This window comes from Macrotis lagotis, chromosome 1 (genome assembly GCF_037893015.1).
Source record: "Macrotis lagotis isolate mMagLag1 chromosome 1, bilby.v1.9.chrom.fasta, whole genome shotgun sequence".
NCBI classification, from domain to species: Eukaryota; Metazoa; Chordata; class Mammalia; order Peramelemorphia; family Peramelidae; genus Macrotis; species Macrotis lagotis.
Window position 1 is genome coordinate 778495399 of NC_133658.1, and position 6000 is coordinate 778501398.

Consider the following 6000-nt stretch of genomic DNA (forward strand, 5'->3'; position numbering starts at 1 on the left):
ACATGTAGGACTTTTCACATTTTTAAATAATTTCTTCTGGATATATACCTAGGATTGGAATTGATAGGTCAAAGGGTATGAACAGTTTTGTTGCTCTTTGGGCATGGTTCCATATTGCTTTCCAGAAAGGTTGGAGTCATTCACAATTCCACCAGCAATGCATCAATATCCCAATCCTCCTATAACACCTCCATCATTGATAATATTCCCTTTTTTTCATCATGGCTGATGTAGTAAGTATGAGATGATACCTCATTGAGTTTTAATTTGCATTTTTGTAATCAATATGATTTAGAGCATTTTTCCATATGATTATATATATATATATATAGCTGTAATGTCTTCATTTGAAAACTCTATGTTCATATCCTCTGACCATTTAGCAATTGAGGAATGACTTGTGATCTTCTAAATTCGATTAATTCTCTATATATTTTAGAAATGAGACTTTTATCAGAAATCCTGATTGTGAAGACTGATTCCCAGCTTTCTGCTTTCCTTCTAATTTTGGCAGCATTGATTTTCTTAGTGCAAAAATTTTATAGTGTGATAAAATCAGAATCATTCATTTGCATTTGCATTCATTCATAATGTGCTCTAATTCTTGCGTGGTCATAAATTTATCTGTTTTTCATAGATCAGATAGATAACTTTTTGGTCTATTAATTTATCTTACAGTATCACTCTTAATGTCTAAATCCTGCACCCATTTTGACCTTATTTTGGTATAGGGTCTGAGATGAGGATCTCTGTCTAGTTTTTGCCATATTATTTTCCAGGTTTCCCATTAATTTTGTCATATAGTAAGTTCTTATCCCAGAGGCTGATATCTTTGGGTTTGTCAAATAGATTGCTAAAATTATATACTGCAGTTTCGTTTGAAACTTTCCTGATCCATTACTCTATTTCTTAACCACTACCAGGCAGTTTTAATTACTGCTGCTTTATAGTATAGTTTTTAGATCTGATAAGGCCACTTTCCTTCACATTTTTTTATAAATTTCCCCTTACTATTCTTGCTCTTTTGTGGCTCCAGATGGATTTTGTATTTAATATGTTTAAATTTATATAAGGCAATGGGGTTAAGTGACTTGCCCAAAGTCACACAGCTAGGCAATTAATAAGTGTCTAAGATTAGATTTGAATTCAGGGCCGTTGCTCTATCCATTGTGCCACCCCTCCAGATGAATTTTTTTTTTTAACTATCTTTTCTAACTCAGTAAAGTAGTTATTTGGTAGTTTCATTGGTATGGCACTGAATATGTAATTTAATTTAAGTAGAATTGCCATTTCTATTATTTTAGCTCGAACTAACCATGAGCATTTGACATGTTTCCAGTTATTTAGAACTGGCTTTATTTGGGTGAGGAGTGCTTTTAATTGTGCTCATACAATTTTGGGGTTTGTCTTGGGAGGTAGATTCTCAGCTGTTTAATATTGTCTACACTTATTTTAAATGGAATATATCTTTCTATCTCTTGCTCTTAGGCTTTGTGGTTTATACATATAAAAATGCTAATGAGTTATATGGGTATATTTTATATCCTGCTACTTTGCTGAATTTGTTAATTGGTTCAAGGAGGTTATTAGATGATTTTCATCAGTTCTCTGGGTGTATCATCATATCATCTGCAAAGAATGAATGTTTTTGCTTTCTCATTGAAAATTCTGATTCCTTCTATTTCTTTTTCTTCTCTTATTGCTACTGCTAACATTTCTAATATTATATTGAATAGCAATAGTGATAATAGACATACTTATTTCACCCCTGATTTTATTAGGAATGCTTCAAGCTTATTCCAATTAAATATATTTGTTGATTGTATAGGTAGATATGGTTTATTATATTAACAAAACTCCATTTATCCCTAAACTTTCTATTTTTTTAATAGGAATGGATGATGTATTTTATTGAAGGCTTTTTAATTATGTGATTTCTATTGGCTTTGCTTTTGCTATATTTAATTATGTTTAGGGTTTTGCTAATGTTGAAACATCCCTGCCTGCCTGATATACATCCAACCTGATCATGGTGTATTATCCTGGTAATAACTTGCTGTAGTCTCATTGCTAAAATTTTATTTAAGGTTTTTACATCAATATTCATTAAGGAGATTGATTTACAATTTTCTTTGTCTGTTTTGGTTCTTCCTGGTTTAGCTTTCAGCAGAATGTGTCCTAAAAGGAGCTTGGCTGAACTCCTTCATCTACCTACTCTTTAAAATACTTTATGTAGAATAGTAATTAATTGTTCCTTAAATGTTTGGTAGAATTCACTTTTAATTCTATCTGGATATGGAGACTTTTTCTTAGGGGGGTTTATTGATGGCTTCTTCAATTTCTTTTTTCTGAAATGGGGTTATTTAAGTAACTTATTTCCTCTTCTGTTAATCTGTGCAGATTGTATTTTTCTCAATATTCATCTATTTCACTCAAATTGTTCAATTTATTGGCATACAGATTGACAAAGTTGCTCCAAATTATCTCTTTAATTTCCTCCACATTCGTGGTTTGTCCACCCTTTTCATTTTTTATACTTGTAATTTGGTTATCTTCTTTCTTTTTTTTAAATCAAAATAACTAAATGTTTGTCTATTTTATTGACTTTCATAAAACCAACTTTTAGTTTTATTTAATGAGATCAAAAGTTTTCTTGCTTTCAATGTTATTAATCCTCCCTTGATTTTCAGAATTTCTAATTTGGTATTTAATTGAAGATATTTAATTTACTCTTTTTCTGGCTTTTTAAATTGCATATCCAATTCATTGTTCTCCTCTTTCTTTGTTTTATTCATATAAGCATTCAGTGATATAAAGTTTCCCCTCAAAGCTGCAATGGCTGCATCTCTTAAGTTTTAGTATGCTGTCTTATTATTAACATATTCTTGTTTATAATTATTGATTTTTTTCTATTATTTACTCTTTGATCAACCCATTATTTAGGAAAAAAATTATTTCATTATCAATTAGTTCTTTGTTTATCTTTCCATGACCCTTTATTACATATTTTTTAAATTGCATCACAGTCTGAGAGTGTGTATTTATTATTTCTGCCTTTGTTTGGTATTAAGGTTTTTGTGCCCAGGTACATGGTCAATCTTGTTGAAGGTGCCATGTACATCCAAGAAAAAAGCATATGCTTTTCTATCCCCATTGTTTTCACCAGAGGTCTATCATATCTAAGTTTTCTAGGATTTAATTCACCTTCTTAACTTTCTTCTTGGTTATTTTGTTGTTAGATTTATCTAGTTCATAGAGAGGGAGATTGAGGTCTCCCATTATTAAAGTTTTGTTATCTTTGTCTCCTTGTAATTCACTCAGCTTTTATTTTGGGAATCTAGATGCTATATCAATAGGTATATACATGTTTAGTAATGATATAACTTCATTATCTATGGTACCTTTTAAGATGATGTAGTTTCCTTCATTATCCCTTTGAATGAGATTTATTTTTGCTTTTATTATGTGTGGGATTAGGATCACTACTACAGATTCTTTACTTCAGCTGAGGCATAGTATATTTTGCACCAATTTTTTTACCTTTATCTTGTGTATATATCTCTCTGGTTCCAATGAGGTTTTTTAAACAGCATATTATAGGATTCTAATTTTTTCCATTCTGCTAACTGCATCTGTTTAATGATACAGTTCATCCCATTCACGTTTACAGATAAGATTACAAATTCTGTATTTCCCTCCATGCTATCTTTCTCCTTTAATATCTTTCCTTTTCTCTTATTCCTCCTCATCAAAATTTTTCTACCTTTCCCCCTTGACTTTTCTTTTAAAAAGTTCTTTCAATTTATTTTCACTTATACCTTCCCTTTTCTTTTATCACTCTTTTCTTCCCTTATCTTTCCCTTTTCCAGTCACCCACCCCACCCCATAGATTGTTAGATTTTTAAACCCAAGTGGGAATGTATTTTATTCTATGACTAGTCTAAATCTATTGAATAGAATATGCTTAGCATTCACATTCTCTCTTCTTTCTCTCTAAAATTATAAATTGTTATGCCTCTTCCCATATTGTTATTTTTGTTCTAATATTATTAATCATGTATCATCTATCACAGTTTTATTATTAGATTGTTTCATAAGCTCATATTGTTATCAAGGTATCATCACAGATTGTTTACTTGATTACTTGATAAACAGCATCGACTGAAATTGCAGCAAATTATAATTATTTTTACCTTATCCCATTTTCAAGTATCTTTCAAGTATGCATAATCCTTCCCACAAGCCAAAATATCATCCAAAGCCATATCATTTCTTGAACTATTTGTTCCCCTCATCCCAGACCTATTTTCTTTCACACTTTACCTCCCCACCACAATGGTATCTAACCCCTTTTATGAGAAGCACTGGTTAAGTCAAATCCTGATCTAATTAACTATAAGAACCTTAAAGAGGGGCGGCTAGGTGGCATAGTGGATAAAGCACTGGCCTTGGAGTCAGGAGTACCTGGGTTCAAATCTGGTCTCAGACACTTAATAATTGCCTAGCTGTGTGGCCTTGGGAAAGCCACTTAACCCCATTTGCCTTGCAAAAAAAATGAACCTTAAAGATCTCTAAGTACTGGGAGGCTCTGGAGGTCTCACCAGAGAACCTTAGGAATGATTATACCTTATGGAGATACCAATTCAGGACCTTGCAGTTTAGGATACCCTCTAGACAAGGTGTTAAGCATCTTGTGATTAAAGTGAGTCAAAGAATAATGAGACAGTTGATTTTAAAGTTAACATACACTCCTGCTTTTATTCATGGTTTTTTGTCTCAAACATAGTGATGTCATTTTGGAACTCACTAATTAAGAGATAAGACCCAGTAATACCCATATCCTTTATGTTCATGGTCTTCAATTATATTCTACCCTTTAATTATCCTAAGAGAAGTAAAGTTCTAAACAATTGCAAGTGTTACTCCTTCCCTTTTAGGATTGCATACAATTTGGAAGTCTTGACCAACATTTGTTTTATTTGTTTTTTCCTTTCCTTTTCATTTACCTTTTTAAATGCAACTCTTGAATTTTATATTTGGCATTTGAATTCTCTGTTCAGTTCTGGCCTTTGTGTCAGGAAATTCTGAAAGTCTTCTATTTCATTGAACATCCAACTTTTACCTAATAGTATATGTTGAATTTTGCAGGGTAGTACATTCTGAGTTGTAGTCCCAGGTCCTTTGCTTTCTGAAATATGCTATTCCATGTTTTCTAATCCTTGAATGTTCATGCTGATAGGTCTTGTGTGAGTCTGATTCTGTTTCCTTTATATTTGAATTGTTTTGTTTTTTGCTGCTTTCAATATTATCTCCTTTACTTGAGAGTTCTGGAATTTGTTTAATATAGCCCTTGGAGTTTTTATCCTGGAGTGTTTATTTCTTTCAGTGGTTATTTTATTTTCTTACTCTAGTAGACTTGGACAGTTTTCCCTTATAATTTCTTCCAAGTTTTTTTTTTTTTTTTAGTTTTTGCAAGGTAGTGGGGTTAAGTGGCTTGCCCAAGGCCTCACAGCTAAGTAATTATTAATTGTCTAAGGTCAGATTTGAATTCAGGTGCTCCTGACTCCAGAACCAGTGCTCTTTCCACTGGGCCACTTAACTGACCCCAGGTTCTTTTCTTGATCCAGGTTTTCTGGTAGTCTGTTGATTAGTAGACTGTCTCATCTGGATCTATTTCCAGGTCATTCATTTTCCCTAAAAGGTACTTTATATTTTCTTCAATTTTTTCAGCATTTTATTTTGTTCAATTGAATCTTGTAATCTTGTAGATTCATTGGTTTCTATTTGTTCAATTCTAATTTTGTGGGGGTTTTGTCCTTCATTTACCTTTGGTTTTTCCTTTACCAGTTGGTTATTTTATTTTAGGTTATTTTTTTTTTTTGCAAGGCAGATGGGGTTAAGTGGCTTGCCCAAGGCCACACAGCTAGGTAATTATTAAGTGTTTGAGACCGGATTTGAACCCGAGTACTCCTGACTCCAGGGCCTGTGTTTTATCCACTG